Source organism: Canis lupus, chromosome 5 (assembly GCF_011100685.1).
Source record: "Canis lupus familiaris isolate Mischka breed German Shepherd chromosome 5, alternate assembly UU_Cfam_GSD_1.0, whole genome shotgun sequence".
Taxonomy (NCBI): Eukaryota; Metazoa; Chordata; class Mammalia; order Carnivora; family Canidae; genus Canis; species Canis lupus.
This window is the reverse complement of record NC_049226.1, coordinates 66,751,897-66,770,531: the sequence shown is the minus strand read 5'-3', so window position 1 is coordinate 66,770,531 and position 18,635 is coordinate 66,751,897. Positions and strand designations below refer to the sequence as shown.

The window sequence follows — 18,635 nt, the reverse complement described above, 5'->3', positions numbered from 1 at the left end:
AAAGTAAATGATGGGTATAGGTCCATAAAACAATGCCTGCCCCAATCTCCATCTCAAAGTGGCCATCACCATGATGGCTCCTGCACGCAGAAAGCGCCCAGTAAATGGGAGGTCTGTATACAGACGTAGCCTCTAATCTAAACACTTTTGTTTTATGGGCTCATTTGTGTCTTCCTAGTTATGTACAAAATCATGAATCAACAGCTCTGCTCACATTATGTAATTGTGTAGGTAGCAGAAGACTTCTGGGGGCGGACTTCTCCGGGGAGGCTGGGATGCGTTTTCATCCCTTCATTGCCCGTGTTACGTCTCTTGAGATGATCCATCCGTTTGAACATGAAACCAAAAGCAAAATAAGCAGCTATGCATAGAGTTGGGGGGATCTTAGGAAAGCCACGGGAGAGCCAATCCCACAGGCCAAAGAGAGCGAGGTCCCTTTGGCATTTCCTTGCGTTGTGCGGGAGCTTAGAGGGGCTTCCCAGGGCCGGCTCTCTAGCCATTGTGAACCCAAGGGCCCTGGGAATGAATGCAAGTCTTTATTTCTGCCCTCAGCACCGGGGCCACTCCTGGGGAGAAAGGGACCAGCCTAAGGAGCAGTGTTCCTTAAACTCTCGTGTTTCATAGCCCGCCTTATAAAGTGTAAGGGACGTTTCTTTAAATGCTGTGGCTAAATATAGCAGGGGCTTGGTCAGCTAGAGCATTTTTAGAAAGCATATTACAAATCAGGAATGTTTTGAAGAAATAAATAAACTTTCCCACATTTTTGGACTTTGAGTCGGCGCTGTGGGCTCCATCTTGGGAGCCTGCTGGTGGGGGGGTGGGGGGGTCACCACGAATAATTCACATTCGGGCTCCTGCTGGTGGCTGAGTACCCTGGCAGTGACCCCCCTCCCTTCCCTCCACTGGGCGTGGGTGGGAGATACTGTTAGGCCACGGCACCCCGCGTCTGAGGAAGGGCTGCTCAGGGACGTAAGGAAGTGAGGATTAAAGAGAAATAAATCTACGTCTAGCACGTTTCGCCATTTGTCTGGTCTTGTTCTGGGTGTTTATTGGACTTTTCTGCGAGAGCACAATGATCCTGGGGGGCGGTGATGCCCACTCTCTGTTGCAGGACAGCCTGCAACTCTGGCCGCTTTCAGGGCCTGTGGCCTGTCCCCAGGGACCCCCCCCCCAATTGGGTCAGACTGTGGTGGGACCGGACGGCGTGTCTCTAAAGGCCGCTCGGGCGAGTCTGCTCTGCAGCCAGAATGGAGAGCCACTCCGGGGAGGGGGCCCGGCAGTCTGGCGGATCTGTGGGGGCCAAAGGACCATCCTATCCTTTCTTCTCACTTGCTATTCCTGGCTTACATGTGATCGGAGTAAATCCCTGGTTTCTGTCCAAGGCCTCAACTGTGCTTCTGTACTCTGGGTAGCAGCACCCTGCACTAAAGCAGCCGTTGTAGAGTTTGTAGTGTTCATGAAAGAAACGGGGAACATAGGTAAGGGGGGTATTGAAAAGGGAGCAAACCTGCAATCCCCTGACCACCTGTTACTATCGCCTCCTCCGAGAGATTATAGAAGGCTGGCATTTCTAGGGTGTCCTGGTAGGACCCTCTGGATGGACAAAGAGAGGTATATGCACACACGTGTTTACACACACAAATATGTGTAGATTGTCTTTTACTTCATCACTGCCACCACCACCATCATCATCACCCTGTCACTGAGGAGCTGTTTTACATTCTCTGTGCAGGGCCATGCACAGTGCTGGGGACGGAGACCTCTATAAGGTACAGTCCCTTCTCTGGCGACAGCCCAACAACAGAGGGAGGTGAGCAGATGTGAGATTTGCTCTTTTACTTATTAAAACTTTTCACTTTGGGACAGCCCTGGTGGCTCAGCGGTTTAGCGCCACCTTCAGCCCAGGGTGTGATCCTGGAGACGGGGGATGGAGTCCCACATCGGGCTCTCTGCATGGTGCCTGCTTCTCCCTCTGCCTGTGTCTCTGCCTCTCTCTCTCTCTCTGTGTCTCTCATGAATAAATAAATAAAATCTTTAAAAAAAACTTTTCACTTTGAAATAATTATGGACTCACAGGAAGGAACAAAGAAATGTCCAGGGAGGTGAGAGAGATTTGTTTTTAAAGATTTATTTGACAGAGAGAGTACAAGCATGGGGAGTGGGAGGGAGAAGCAGACTCACCACTGAGCAGGGAGCCCAATGCGGGGCTCGATCCCAGGACCCCAGGATCATGACCTGAGCCGAAGGCAGACGCTTCACCCAGGCGCACTGAGAGACACTTATTTTGTACAAGAATTCTTTTTTTTTAAAGATTTATTTTTATTTATTTATGATAGACATAGAGGGAGAGAGGCAGAGACACAGGAAGAGGGAGAAGCAGGCTCCATGCCGGGAGCCTGACGTGGGACTCGATCCTGGGACTCCAGGATCGTGCCCTGGGCCAAAGGCAGGTGCGAAACCGCTGAGCCACCCAGGGATCCCCTGTACAAGAATTCTTAAGTCATTCTGTGATCTAATTTTATTTAGTTTTTTAAAGATTTTATTTGTTTATTCATGAGAGAGAGAGAGAGAGTGAGAGAGGCAGAGACACAAGCAGAGAGAGAAGCAGGCTCCATGCAGCCTGACACGGGACTCGATCCCAGGTCTCCAGGATCACACCCCGGGCTGAAGGTGGCACTAAACTGCTGAGCCACCTGGGCTGCCCCTGTGATCTAATTTTAATTTCTGGCACCAGGGATTGGGGGCACAGACCCCCACCAAGTGATGGCTGCTTGACAGATCTGCTCAGTGACCTTGCTGTCCCCGCTCTCCTGGTCATGGGGGTGCCACGCCGGCTTCTCTGTTTGAGCCATGCCAGATCTCAAGCTCCGCTTTCCTGTGGGTTCCTATTCTTCCAGCTGTTATGAAAATTACGGAGATACCTGCTGGCGAGCAAGACGGACTTCTGTTGTCTGTGGGGCCTGGTGGGTCTCTACCTGGATCGAGCCCTGGAATCACCAGGGAGCTCTACAAACTATTGACGGGTTGGTCACAGCCCCTGATGATATATTAGAGACATCTCCAAACGGTTCTAGTGTGCAGCTGACTTCAGGGACCCGTGGTTTCGATATCAGTAAGGGAAGGTCTGAGGTCAAGTGCCCGGATTATTTAGAAAAACCACTTGGCATGAAGAAACAGAAAAGTAGGCTTGGAGCTGAATGAAGCTGACCAGCTGTTGACATTATTCAAGGCTCCATCGCTCCTTGCACGCCCTCCTGGGAGAAGGTATTGAGCACATGATCTTTGCCACACATCATCTCATTGAATCATTACAATGATTACATCATCTGCTTGATGGATGAGCTAAATCCAAATTGGTGGAGGGGAACCTGACCTAGTCAGGGAGAACCTGAGTCTACAATGGAGACCATTTCTTCCTGAAGCTCCCAACCCTTCTTCACACCTTCTTGATGCAGCATTTCAGCTTGGGGTGGAGGAAGCACAGGCACTCAGGGATGTGCAGAGAGCAGTGGGAGGGTTTATATTTCCCACAATTGGGAATGTGACTGGTATCAAGTGACCTCTGTCATCAGAATCACTAGTCGCTCTTTGGCTAACCAACAGTGAGTGCCCACTAACAGCCAAGCACACACACCTTTGGGGTATCTAAGAGCACCAGGCCCAGATCTTGTCCTCGAGGGTTTTGTGTGCTGGTGGGAAGCCCTGGGGAAGGAAACAGACATGCACAGAGCAGCCCTGCACAGCACAGTTATCTGACTCAAAATATCAACAGTGTCAGGGCTCGCCAGATCCTGCACGGCGTGACTCTGTGAGATCCTGACAACCAAGAATGGAGCGGATGGCATAAGTCACATTTCTCTCATTTTCTCACCTCTCTTGGATTTGCAAGCTAATGGGTCTCTTAACTCCCAGACCGGTGAGCCAAAAAAGGAGTAATTTCACGATGCTCAGTAGCCACATTAAAAAAAATTAAAAAAAAAAAAAAACTAAACTGAAAAAGAAACAGGTGCAGTTAATTTTAGCTATGTATTCTATTTAACCCCACACATTAGAAATACTACCATTTCAACAAGTAACTGAATACTGGAAAGTATTGAGGTACTTCACATTTTTTTGTGTGGTTCTGAGTCCTCGAAACCCAGCATGTTTTCTGCTTATAGACAAGCCACGCTGCAGGTGCTCAGGGGCAGTGCATACCTGGTGGCCTCCCCCCGCCCCCAACTGGCAGGTGCGGTTCCAGATTCTCTTTGGTTGCCGCGCCACACACTCTGGAAATCCGAAATTCTGTGTAGAACTTATCCCCAGTGCAGTGAGGTAATAAGCTCTGCCAGAGCAAAGGTTGTAGTGCCCACCACATAGTAGGCATCCAAAAAACGTTCCAGGATTGCATTTGCCTTGATATCTGACTCTCTTGTTTGAGTGAATGTCCCTCAGCTTTTGATAAGCACATGCTTGGTGCATAACAGTCAATATTTGTTGAATGGACGCACAATCTTATGAAGGCATGTGCCCCCACTCCCGATGTCTTCTTCCATCTGGGGTTGCTCTGACAACCCCTTTACACACAGCTCGGGAGCCAGTGGTAGGTTTTATCTGACAGGTAAATGTAGATAATATTAACTGGGCACTGACGTCCAGCCTGGCTTTTCCCCTTGGGAGTGAGCTATCCTCAGGAGGCACACATTCTGTTTACTCTCAAGGGCCTGGGGGCAGGGGCAGAGGTGGTCCAGAGCTGCCCGGGGCTGATGGGCAAGTCTGTTGCTCACCATGGATCTAAGTCACATTCTCCAACTGAGTTTTTAAAACAAATGTGTTGGCTTCATTCAGCTCAATCCCATCATTTCCCCAATGGTTCAGAATTCAGGCAAATCCCCAGTTTTACTGGTGAGAACCCCACCAAGGGGCAAGGAGGAGGTGTGAACTCCCTGAGGCACAAAATTATATAGTGTAGGGTCGCAGGGGGCTCCCAGCTCCCAGTCTGCAGTGCGGGGGTCAGGCTGCAGCGCATGAGAAAAATGCTAGCCGGAATAGCTTTTCTCACTCTGGATGCGCCCCTGCAGGCAAGGACCTCCCCGAAGAATCAAAGGGAGTGGGGCCTTTAGAGCACCGTGAAAAAGACCCAGGGTTCCGTGTTTAATCCCCACAGCATCCAAAGGGACAGGGAGACCGTTCAAACTGCAGACTCGACCTCTGGATTTATTGGTTTGTGAGTGTGCTGTGTCCCATCCCCTCTGGTGAGAAGGATGCTCCCGGGAAGTGGGGATGGGGGTGGGATAAGAACAAGAAGGCGGGGCAGCAGCTGGGGACTGTGAGAAACAGGAAAAGTCCTTGGAGCTCCATTAAGAGCAGGCGGTTGTCTTTCCCAGCAACAGAAATTCTCCATGGGCCCCATAATTCATGCCGCAGAGGCGAGCTTGAAATCAGCTCAGAGGAGCTGCTCTCGGTATGACCACCGACTATGATGTGTGTGTGTGTGTATGCATATGTGTGTATGTGTGTATATGCACGTGCGCATGCATGTGTACATGTATCTATGTGTGTGCATGTGTGTACGTGTACGAATGTGTGCCTATGCATGTGCGTCTGTGCATGTATGCATGTGTGTCTATGTGCCTGTGCATGTAGTGCGCGTGTGTATGCGTGTGCTTCTATGGGTGTGCGCATGTGTCTATGCATGTGTATGCATGTGTGTGACAGAAAGAGGCTTTGAGGGGACAAGACTGTCCAGCAGTGATCCTTCCTCCATCCCCAGATTGGGGGGACCCTGCCGGCACCCAGCACGTCCTCCCCCTCCGCTCCGAGTCCCACAGAGATTCTTCAATCCTCAGAGAGCTTCCTGAGCCTTTGTTTTCATTAGCAAAGCAATATGTAATAATAGTTGTTAAAATAATTGTATTTCTGTTTTTACATCTGTAAAGATTAAGTTAAACAGTATGAAGCCCATTAAACTATTTCATGACACGCTGCCGTAAATTGCCCTTCGTTCCCACTGCTACTATTATTCCAGAGTAAACTTCAGAGATCGGGCGGCTGCCACGAAGGGTTATTTATAGCGGCTCATTCATCAATAAAAAACTTCAAAAGGAATCTGTTACTCTTCTATTGGGAAGCCAAAGAAAACTCACATAAAGACAGCCCTGTTAAGAAACAAAGCGGAGGCGACCGCAGGACATTTAGTTAAGTAAAATCCTGATTTCTAACAAATACCATGTCGCAAAAAGAGATTGCTGGCAACGTGAATCCATTTAAGCAACTCCGATCCCATTGGATAGTTAAAATAAGCTGTTAAACAGTTGTATTTACGTTGGCTTCAAAGGGCCTGGGCCTCCTTTGGGGTTTTAAAAGTGTAATAGGTTTGTGATCCTGACGTAGCAGAGCAAATCTTTTCATCTTAAGCAAGCTCGGGGGACGGACTCATCCCTTTGCCTCTTGCTTATGGTTTGAGTCTACAGTTTTCTCTGCTTTTAGTAGGAACTTGGGCTGGGGATTGGAGTAGCGTCTGTAATGGTGGGACTACCATTCGTTGAACACTTACTATGTTCTTGGTACCTACCCTTCAGAAGCAGGTACTCCTGGCTCTATCTTGCAGCTGAAAAAGTTGGACTTGAGGACATCCGAGTCCATGTCCGTCACGTGGGCCTCAAAACATGACCCATATATGACCCCGTCTTTTGGGACATCTTAGAACCGCAGTGATTGGTTTCATGTCAGGTCCCAAAGCATGACCAGGTGCAGCCATTTGCACTTTCACGGGACAAAACAACCACCAAACACCTGGCTCACCAGTGAAGGTGAACCCCAAGATGTCAGATGATGGAAGCCCTGGCACTTCTTTGAATTCCTGAGCCTCAACCCTGGACAGGACTCTGGTGGGCGCGATGCCGAGTACCTAGGAGATGAGCTGTGGGAAGGAAATCGTGTCTGACTGACTCTGTGTTGTGTAGACGGTTTGTACTTCTGGAGGTGGAGGCTGGGATGCTGACAGTGACGACATGGGCACGAGCATTCACGATCCTCAAGCAATTAGTCTGTGCTGGGAACCCTGCCAAGTGAGAGCATCATGGGTTTTATGTCACTTATTTTTCCCAGGCGTGTGACGTAAGTAGTAATGTTAGGCCCATTTCAGAGATGAACAGATTGAAGCTCAATGAATTAATTTGCACAAGGTTGCTCAGTTGGGATTGGAGAGGGCTCAACTTGGGGGCTGACCTGGGAGGCTCATGTCCTTATGTCTCTGCCCGTGCCCGAGTGGAAGGCTCAGGCTTTGGAAGGATGGGGTTATGGTGATGGTTGTGTAGCTTGTTTACCACACAGACCTGGCCAGGAGGCTGAGTCAAGATAGAGAAGCAGCACGCCCTCTCCTTGCTGAGCTGCGCACCTCGGAGACGGTGACTCAGGAACCAGCTCTATCTGGACTGGAAATTTGGCTTTGCTACTTGTTAGCAAGTTATGCAGCCTCTTGGAGACTCAGATTTCTCACCCCTCAAATGGGGTAATAACATTGAGGCAGTGGTGAGGATTGAATGGGATGAGGTCATTTATCTGCAGGGACTGGCAAAGCATGATAATCACTGTGGCGCCTGTTCCCCGAGCATCGCCGACTCTGGGCCAAGCCAAGAGCCTCACCTGTAGAGACACAGGCCTACGCTCCAGCCACGTTTCTAGATAGGGCTCCACTATCCTCAGGGTGCAGAGAGGTTAGGTAGCTTGCCCAGCACCGCACAGCTCCCAGTGCGAGAGCGGGGAGGCAGAGCCAGGAGGGTGGTTGTGGAGGCTCAGGAGTCTGTTCTCATCCCTTTCTTTAGCAGATTCTCAGTGAGTATGTTTGGAACGGGTGCCACCCTCTAGAGCACACTGGCAGGGTGAAGAGGATGAGAGTCAGTGCTCATTTTGGACGTGTGCTAGCCATGACGCATTTCTTGTACCACTCCAGGGACACCGCCCCCGAGGAATGCTCAGAGATGGTCTAGGATGTTGTCCTCTGGTTGTGCAACACCTGATCTAAACAGGCAGCCATCCCTATGACCACTACCGTGGATCTCAGCGGGTGACCCCTAGCAGGGGTCCTGTGCTCTCTGGACTTGGTTTCCTTACCTGTCTGACAAGGCAGCGGACTCCAGTGAGGTTGGGGGACTGCGGCATTGTAATGCGCTCTGGGTCGCTGTCATTGGAGTTCGGAGGGCCCCCCTGTCGCACATGCCTGACCCTCCTTCTGGGGTCCACACTGACTCTCAAGGGACACGCGCTTTTTTTCCAGAGCCTGAGGCAGGCACCCCATCTCAGGCACACAGAGCAGTGACCAAATTACTTCCCTTTGTGGGAACTGTGTTCATTTCCCATATGCGGGTGAGGGGGGATTTCGGAGAGCATCTCTGATTCGGGCTGGGGACCAGAACAAAATGGAAATGCTGCCTTTTGCAATTTCCTTAGATTTCTTTGAAAGCAGTTACCAGGAAGAACAGGTGACTGCAAAGAGCAGAATCACTCTCTGGCCTTGTTAGCTGGAGCTTCCAGCACTCGGCTTCCTGGCATGAGGAAGGGAGCCCGGCTTGTTGGATGCAGGATGGAGAGAGGGAAGCTAGCGCCCACCCCTGCCTGGCGCTCCCAGTGCATTCAGCGGGTCCTTCCCTTGGACCTGCTCTTGGAATTAAATGGATTCAGAGGCATTTTGGATTTGCTGACCATCTCACCCCATTTTAAAAATGCTTGGGGTTCCATAAAACTGAAAAGATATTTGCCACACCTCTTCCCCTCCATTTTTAAACCCATGTGGATTTTAAGGGGAATTTAATCCATGTGTTTCTGATTCATTTGCTCTTAACTCATCAAAACCTTGTTTCAGAAAAGCTATTTGATGTCCAAGGAGCTTTTGGAGCTGGGCTTTAAATCTTTTCAAAGTCTCCCCTTCCCAGCTTTGAAATGAGACTTTGCCTTTTGCCAAGCATAAATGAGCTCACCAGCCGAAAAAAGGTTCCTGCTTGGTTCACAATTGGAGACTGTGAATTCTCAGCGGGCTGTGAAGTTGGCGAAACCTCCCTCCTCTGAAGACCTGGTAGGTTAGGTCCCCTCTCCTCGAGGTAGGACCAGTGTCCTGCGGCCTTGGTGTCCGCCTAGGAGCCTGCTCACCGGCCACTCGCAGGCGAATGGTGGCAGTGACCGAGTCCACCGAGCCTACCACCTTGACTCTGCCTGGAGAAGCAGGGATGCTCAGAAGACATTTCGAGGAATGGTCTCCCCTCATTTAGGGGAATATAATGTAGGGGTGACTGCTAACCTCTTTATAAAGCCTGAATTATTATTTCTTAATTGAAGTAGAACTGATAGAGTCTGAATTATTTTGAACTTTTATGAAGAGAGGGTTAAGACATGTAGGAGAGTGGAGAAAGCACATCAGCCCCCGCCCATTGGGCTTTAGCAATCATCTGCTGGCTGCCCGTCTCACTTTTGAAATGAATCCTGGACTTCACATTATTTCATTCTTAAACATTTTGACCTCTATCTCTAGAATATAGGGAAGGGATCTAAAAAAAAATCCACAATACTGTAATCACAAATTGACATTAAATTCCTAAATTTCATACAATATCATGTCAGTGATTAATTTCCCCCATTTCCTCATAATGTGTTCTTTGAAAATCTTGGACCAGCCTCACTGCTTTGCTAAACTTGCTACATGTTTTCATATTTATCATTTCTTTCTCAGAGCATCCTTTTGGCGTGGCCGAGAAGGACTGAATGATTAATTTGACCAAGTGTTGTTTGCCGAGTGCCTGCCTCTTCTGGGGACGGCAAAGATGCTAGTGAGCTGGAGTTTCTGTGCCCAAGTAGGTGACACTCGGGAACCACCGTCCGCCTGATAGGAAACCAAGACCCCCAGGCTAGCTAAGCGGCTTTCCCGAGGAGTCAGGGGAGCTGGGCACATCCTTTCACCTCCAGGACCAGGACCTTCCACCCAAGCTTGAAGCCCCTCTGTGGCGTTGGGCCAAAGCCCACTCTTGGCTCCTTCTGTGGGTCTGCTGTCTGGGACTTAGCTGTGCCAGTGTGGGCGGGTCCCTTTTTACCGCCTGCCCATGAGTCCAAGGACCGCATAGAGGGTGCAGATTGCAGCCCCCCACCAGGGCCGGGCAAGTTTTTGGTTTCTTTGGTTTGACAATACTTTAAAGCACACTGTGGCTTGGAGATCTTATTCTTGGTAGCAATCCAGGCAGCCTTGTGTCTAGAGCCTTACGCCCGGCCACCTCTACCATAACCCCGGCCCCCGCGGACTGTCGGATTTGCCACCCCTGCATCACAGGGTGGCATCCTAGGTACTTTCCAGGCTTCACGGTGCTGCTATTAAACTATATGCGTAGATGCGGCATATGCAAACTTCTACACATGTGCAGACTCCTCCTGTCACCTCTCAGCTTATTCTAGACTCTTCCCATCACCCCAGAAGTTTCTCTGGAGCCTTCCCCAGTAGGACTTGCATGCTACAGGTAAGCGCTAATATGACTTCCACCACCCTTAGTTTTATTTACTCTTGGCTGTCATTTGCTTGCTCTGGAGCCACACAGTGTGTGCTTGTTTGTGTCCAGCTTCCCTTTCTCAGGTGATGATGTGCCTCCTGCAGGGAGTTGTGGGCAGTGCTTTGTTCCTTTTCCCCACAGGGTATGACTCCCCTGGGTGAGCGTATGGCTGTCTCCCCCTGCACAGGTGTGAGTGAACCTTGGTCTTTTCCCCTGCACGAACATACTGTGGTCTCTCTCCCCACATGGGTGTGAGTGTACCGCTGTCTCCCCAGCTGCACGAGTCTACGGCAAACCGCAGTCTCTCCCTGCACGAGTATGAGCATACAGTGGTCCCTCTCCCTGCACAAATCTGCTGCAGTGTCCCCCTGCACCAGTCTACTGCAGTCCCTTCCCGACAGTCTGCCACTGTCCCTCTCCTGCACGAGTGTGAGTGTAGCGTAGTCTCTCTCCTTGCACGAGTCTACTGTGGTCCCTCCCCTGCACAAATATACCACAATCGATTTACCCATGGTATTGTTATAGGTGTTTGGCTTGTTTGCAGCTCTATCATGAGTACAGTTGCTATGAGGATTCTCGCACATGTCTTTCTGAAGGACATAAAGCTCTTGTTTCTGTTGGGACGTGCTTAGGAAAGGATCACAGAGCAGTCATGGGGGTCTGCCAGACAGTGTCCTGGGGAGGCAGGGCTCCTGACCTCCATTTCTGACTCCTTCTGAGGGGCTGCCTTGGGCGTATGCTTCCTCCTCTTTGCTCACCACACTGCAACACATACTGGGTGTTCAGCTAATGCAGCTAATGTTTGGGGAAGAGTACTGCATAGACCCCTTGTTCGGCACCGTTGTCCCGGCCACTGCCAGCATCCATACTACTGCCACAGATACAATTTGCACATGCTTTTTTCGTTGTCTTTCTCCTTATGGCCGTCACTATAGCGACCGAAAGACAGGCATGACTGCAGAAATTTTCAGAAAGAAAGAAAGGGAAGGAAGGCATTCCTTTATTGTAATACTGCATACTTCCTTCTTCCTTTTATTCGGCTATTCTTATTATCTTCATTCTTTTTGCTACTTTTCTTATTCTTCTTCTTCTTTCTTTCTTTCTTCCTTCCTTCCTTCCTTCCTTCCTTTCTTTCTTTCTTTCTTTCTTTCTTCTTTCTTTCTTTTTCAGAGAGAAAGCACGTGCATGCACCTGAGTTGGGGTAGATGGGTGGTGGGGAGGGGCAGAGGGAGAGGGAAAGAGAATCGTAAGCAGACTCTCTGCTGAACATGGAGTCCAAGGTAGGGACTTGATCCCACGACCCTAAGATCATGACCTGAGCTGAAATCAAGAGTTGATACATAAGTGACGGAGCTCCCTGACCCCAAGACACCCCTGCACACTGCTATTTCTGTCCCAGAGCTCCTCCTCTAGTCTTCCCAAAGCTTTGCGAGGCTGACATCACCATGCCCACTTTGCAGAGGGCAAAGCTGAGGCTCTGTGGAGTGAATCACTGTGTCTCCATGGTTCTGATGGAGTTGAGCTGGAACACAGATGTTCCTGAGGCCTACACGCTCAGTCACTAACCCACCCAACTGTAAGCACCCCACAGCCCTTGGCACCCCTAGCAAGCCACTGCCAGACAGCCTTCCCAGCCTTTCTGTTCCTGGGGAACGGTTTTCAGCGACAAACTCATTTCTAGACAGTTTGGCTTCCCCTGGGATGTCTCCAGGGGCTACGGTCTGTTTATAAATGGCCCCTGGGTCTTTTCCTTTACTGGCCTCTATTGACAAATAAATGGCTGACTCACAAGAGTAAAAATATACTTATGGTTTAGAGTTGTGTAGAGTTATTAAAAGTTTGTTGTGTCTACTCAGATGGCACAGCTGTGCCCCCGGATGAGGCAGCTGCCTGCACGACAGTTGGAAACTGACTCGGTTGTGGCCATGTGTTGTAGGCCATGGTGATGAGGTTCACGAGGCCGTGGGGTCAGTTTCCCTCTGTGTTCCCTCTGGAGCACAGGGTCTGGGGCCAGGAGACCCGGATGGGTGCCACAGATCTGTCGTTTCTCAGCTATGTGACCCTGGGCCAGTCATAAACCTTGACCCCAGGGTGGTCATGAGAAATGTGCAAACTTGATTTCAAACAAGTTGCCAGAATGAACGTTTTGAGATAAGAAGAGGTGGCCTGATTGGAGCTTTGAGAGGGAGGCTGGACCAGACCACAAGAGCCTGTCAAGGACTCGGAACATCGCAGCTTGTGATGCCAAGTACCTGGCACAGCCTCTGACACCTCCCCATCTGGTGCCCTTGGCAGGCATTGCTAAGCGATCACAGTGTTTTCCCTGCTGGGGCTGGAAAGGGAATCTCACAGGGCAGGCTAGCGTGGGGTCTTCAGGATGCAGCCTGGGCAGCCACCAGCACCTGATGAGAGCTGGCGTGGGAGTTAGAACCCGTGTGCGCTTCTGGCAGAAGGTCGGCATCTTCCAAACTGTGAGCCACGTTCTGCTGGGACTTCTGAAGGTGGCTTCACTGGGACATCAGGCCTCCTGCTAAGTCCATGTGAATGAGCCACACAGAAAGTTATTTCCTGTCCCTCCTCGTTGCCGGCCTGTCTATGTGATAGGACGCCTCTCCAGTGACCCCTCTCTCAACACTCCTGACCTCCAAGTGTAACAAAGACAGATGAGCTTTAGCTCAGAGGCCTCGGCGGCTAGGGCGTCCGGTTTAGGCGGGGGAAGCATTGTTTGGTTTCCGTGGCATTTATTCCCACGGTCATGCCTTCTCTTGACGGCCCTACTATGGGTTTTCCATGTATGCTAGGGACAGGAAGTTCCTTATCGAGGGAGTCTTTTCTGATGCAGGTGAGTCTGTTTAGAGGAGATTCAGTGGATAAGGGAGCAGGGTGGGTGTGATTGTGTCAAAGCCCACGAAGACAGCCTCTGGTGCTGGCTGGGCTGGGTTGCTGGAGGCCATACAGGAACCCCTGTGACATGGGGGGCTCAGCCTGGGGCTCTTGGGAGCTGTGGGGAAGTATGGGCAGGCAGGCAGGCCTGGGTGGGCTTTAGCAGCCCTACGGCTGGTGTCTCGAGGCGACTCAGAGAGGGGCAGATGCAGGTGAGCGGGGGGGACAAGTGGAGCATTGTGATGGGTGCCACGGGTGAGGAAGACAAGGGCACCATAGATGTCACCCAGGGCTTGCCACTCGCCACCATGCTCCTACTGCTGATGTGATGTCTCCACTATGCTTTGCTTATTTCCAGACCCTGGTCTTAGTTCTCAGACTTTAAAAAAAATTTGGTAAAATACATATAACATAAAATACACCCTCTTGACAATTTTTAAGTGTACAATTGAATGGCACCAAGTCCTTTCACGTTGTGCAGCCCCCCCACCATCCATCTCCAGAGCTTTTCCGTAGTCCCAAACAGAAACTCTGTCCCCATTAAACGAGAACTCCTCATCCTCCTTCCCAGCCCCAGCACCCACCCACCACTCCACTTTCTGTCTGCAGGGATTTGACAACTCTGCGTGCCTCATATTAGTGGAACTATACACTATTTGTCCTTCTGGGACTGGTTATTCCACCCAGAATCATGTCATCAAGGTTCATCCATGTTCTAGCAGGTGCTGGAATTCCCTTCCTCTTTAAGGCTAAATATTATTCCATTGTAGGGAAACACCCCATTTTGTCTACCCATCCATCTGTCAATGGACACCCGGGTTGCTTCCACTTTTTGCCTATTGTGAATAATGTTCCTGTGAACACAGGTGTGCAAATATCTCTTTGAGACTCTGCTTTCAATTCTTTTGGGCATACCCAGAAGTGGAATTGCTGGATCGGATGACCAGACCTCAGTCCTGAAACCCCACAGGCATGAATCTCTTGTGACATGATTCAGCCTATGACTTAGATATTGTAGGGAAGATGGAACTTGCCCAACACCCTTTCAATCACAAGATATATGTCTGAACTTAGGTTCTCCAGAAGCAGAGCCTGAGACAAGGATTGGGTGCAGGGAGTTTACCTGGAAGGTGGTCCCAGGAAGCACAGGTAGGGGAGTGGGGAAGTAAGACAGGGAAGGGATGGGGGCAACAGAAATACATTGATAAGGAGGTGACCTCTGAGGTTACCTCTGAGGAGGTGCCTCTGAGGGCATCTCAGGAGATCCTAGAACAAGCCTCAAAATCAACCCATCCAAAGGGTGAGGTCACTGGGGGTATTTACTCCTTGAGTCTGGTTCACTGTTGGCTGCGGGCTGCTCTGGGGTGAGAGGGGGTTGCATTTCCTGTACAGGGTGAGGGCCCCCGAGTAGGGTACCGGCAGCCTCAGCTACAGTACAGGTGCCCCCTGAGCCCTGCCAGGGAGCCCCTCAACTCCAGAGGCTGGAGAAAAAGTATGCTTAGTTACAAGCTACCCCCCGCTCAGGGCCCCTCTGGATGGTCACCTACTGATGACAATGAGGGACGGGCAGGATTTACTGTGCAAATCAGAGAGCAAATCTTAACATACCAGAAAGACTGCAGAGAGTATCGAAAGTAGGGCCGGCAAATGGGTGCCCATGAGCACCTCTGCTCCTGACTGTCCCACCCAGTACACGTCCCCCGAACCCCTGAGCCTGGCTGATCGGAGCTGGTACGTGCAAGCAGGCCCCACTGCCCCCCAACCAGTGCTCCTTGAACACCTCGCTTCCCAGTCGGGGAGTTTAGGGACCAGAGTCAGTGAGTCTCTGGAAGCAAAGCCTTCTCTATGAGGCCACAGGCAGCACCCACGGTGGACCTTTTGGCCTTGGGAGGCACTTACCCTGAGGGACGTTCTGGTCACTCAGTCTCATGTGTCTGGAAACCAAAGAGCTAAGAGCTTCCCGCCGGGCTGTGTTCAAGCAGTAGTGAGACAGTATTTAACATTTCAGAGACAGAAGTGGCCATCCGAAAAAGCTAAAATGATATGTTTTGGCCCTGTCTCTAACCTTTGGAACAATGCCCGGCTTCCGACAGTCTGATGCTGTTTTGGGGGAGGAAATCTTGCGTTGAAGAAAAACACATTGCTTTTGTCCAATGTGCTCTCTTGTTTGGCATCTTTCATTTCAGACACCGCAGACACCATGTCTCTTGATACTCTTCGCTGCCTCCAAGTGGGGCGCGCCCTGGACACCCAGGTGGTCAGAGCCTGAGCGTTCTTGCCGGGAAGACAGAGAGAAGAGAACTCTTTTTTTTTTTTTTCCTGAGAAGTAACTACTCATAGTTCTTTGCAAGACAACACATTCCCACAGAGACTTGAAAAAATCCTCCCAGGAAAGTCCTTTTTTATCAGAAAGGGATATCATCCTGTGAGTGACCAATCTGTAGAAAACAGATGTGTTCTGTGATTCACAGAATGAACCCTGGCGGTGATCAGTGGCCTCTTAGGGAACGAGTCAACACAGGTCACTTTTGACATTCTATTTGGAATCCAGAGCACAATATGGCTTAACTTGGGAATTAAAAACAAAAAACAAATCTAGCACCATATTATCTAAAAAGCAGTTGGTCGATTCCATTGCAGAATAAATGCTAACAGGTCACTTGTAGGAATAACTACCTGCTTGCTTTTCTCCCCTCTTACATCTCTTTTAAAGATTAGTGTTGGAGTTGACATGAATGTATTCATTTTTGAGCTGAATTAGGAGGTGACTCAAATCAGAGGAAGGAAGTTGGGTCTGGGCTCTCTGGGCTCCTCGATATCTTGAGTCCCTGCTTGAACCTGGCTTCTGCTTCTCCGTTTGTAACACAGATGGTCTGAACCAAGTCAGCCTTCTCGTGCTACTATTTAATGAGAAGATAGTGTCTGTGGGGCAGAAATGTGCACTACTGTGACCTAGGACAGTGCTGTCCAGTGGGACTTTGCACGATGACAGGAATGTTCTGCAGCACGCTGGGTGCATGGGCTCCTGCTGGGCTGCTACCAGCCCCACCCTGCTACAGGGACTCCACACGTGGCCAGAGCAAGTGAGCAACTGAGTTTTAAAAGTGATACAATTTAATTCGCTGAAATGTAAGCTGGCTACATGTGGCTGGCAGCCGTGGTCCTGGCAGCACAGGCTTTGGAGAGAGTATGCGAACTGGCCGACACGGCAGGCCATTTCCTCTGCGGACCTCGCTTTTCTCACCAACGAAAGAGAACTTTGAATAGATTAGGGCTTCTTAAAATTTTCCACCGAAGTGCAATGTTACAGTCAGAATCCGGTTAGGAAAACAAGCCACAGTAGGTATTTCAAAGAAAGGGCCTGGGTGTAGGGAACTGGGTGTTTTCAAAGGCTTCAGAAAGCCCGGGGGCCTGGAATCAGGAGAGGCTGAACCCCACTTTTAGGTTTGTTGCTCTATATGCGATTCAAAGACTCAACAACTTGGTGATGTTGCCCAGAGGTCAGAAAACTGTAGCAATCACTGCTTGTAGGGCTGCCCCGAGCTGGGTGGCTGGCAAGGGACCACAGAGACGGTCACAAAAACTTATCTTTGCCAAAGCCCACACATCCTCTGAGGCTGCCAGAGAAGCAGGAGTGGCTTCTGCCTCCCAGAGGTCACAGGACAGCTCCCCATCGTGGCACATATGCTGCATAAAGCACTCTGAGGCCAGGGCCTGGGAGAAATGGAGACCAGGAGGTGGAGACCATGTTGACTGCCGCCAAGCAACAACCAGCGAACGCTTCTTCTACCCCCGGAGGGTGACCACGTGCCCAGAGATCAGAGGGGGTGCAGCGTGGTGGGGTCCTTCGTCAAGGACAAGACTGACATTTGTGGGGTTGTCTGCTCAGTATCTGTATTCCTGTCTCCTGGCAACAACACTGTGATTTTTCCATGGGTGCCATCTCTTCTCTACAGTCCATCCCTTCGGTTTGGGTCGGGTATCTTACTCTCACATCCAGAAGTGGCCTGAGGATTCAGGCTGGACAACTAGATGATTATTTCACACGCCCCCTGCCAGAGTTCTGGGGTCAGGGATGGATATGAATTTAAATCAAAGAGATCCAGTGGCCATGGACCACTGGGAAGGGAACTTCTGTTTGGCTAGGGAGCTCAGGGAGACAGGATGCAAGGCAGGAGCTTAGGCAGCCATTCTGCCTCCGTGAAGGCAGTTTTTGCCTGAGAGTAAAGCCAACAGACAGCAATGCAGAGATGAAAGATGGGGTTGTGATGTCGTGTCACTCCAAATTCACATGTTAAAATCCCATTTCTTAAAGGTGATGGTATTAGAAGGTGGAGCTTTTGGGGGGTGATTAGGTGGTGGGGATGGAGCCCTCAGGAATGGGATTAGTGTTTTTATGAAAGACACAGGGCTCCCCACAGGGCTCCAGCCCTCCAGCCCTATGAGGACACAGCAAGAAAGTGTCCAGCTGCAACCCAGAATAGGTTCCTGCCGGAGGTGCTTAATGATTTTTCATAAAAATCATTAGAAATCAACATAACACATAGGTTATCAACTCTGATAATATTTGGTGCACTTCTTTACTTAAATTGGATTCAAAGCACTTTGTAGAGAGCATCTGGAATGTTCTTTTTGCTCTCTGCAAAGTGAAGAGAATGCAAATATTTACTATGCCTTATTGTTAGCAGAGAAGGACACTGCATCCAGGAGAATAGTAATAAAATAAACATTTAATAACAACAAAATAAACTCTCCGAAGGTTTATATAGAGCTAGCAGCCGGGTTTCAAAAAACTTTTTTTGATAGTTTACTTTATTTAAAATACTTCCCTCCACTGTAACAGCAAAATTAATATGTATTTGTAAAAAGTTCAAGCATTACAGATGTATAGCAGATTTTACTTTTTAAAATGTTCACTCAAGTCACTTCTAAATTGTAATTTTATGTTCATTATTTTCGTCCACTTATATGTTTTATTTAAACATGTTCTTAAATAAACAAGTGACATAGGTATTAAAATTTTTAAAAATTATTAAATTTATAACGTAGGGAGTGTCAGTTCCTGCTTGCAGGATAACCACATTAAGAGACCTTGGAGCCTATTTGCACACACGCCGGGGACACATTATTTTTATTTCTTTTTAATAAAAAATGGAAATGGGCCTTACTTTCTGTTTTATTACCTCTTTTTCACGTAATGATCGACTTTGGGCATTCTCCATGCTTATACACGTGGATCTTTCA

At 49.6% G+C, this 18,635-nt stretch overlaps 1 long non-coding RNA gene across 4 annotated transcripts in view; it reads left to right on the top strand.

The window, feature by feature from the left end:
* LOC102153392 overlaps positions 1 to 10,421 on the top strand; it is a 53,810-nt gene extending 43,389 nt beyond the window's left edge. For 3 of the 4 annotated variants that reach the window (XR_005359958.1, XR_005359959.1, XR_005359964.1), the window contains one exon: positions 9,704 to 9,718. This is a non-coding gene — a long non-coding RNA (uncharacterized LOC102153392). Of the gene's footprint in view, positions 1 to 9,703; positions 9,825 to 10,406 lie in introns of those variants that run through there. The other variant, XR_005359955.1, reaches the window with a different exon arrangement.
* Positions 10,422 to 18,635: the final 8,214 nt, after the last annotated feature.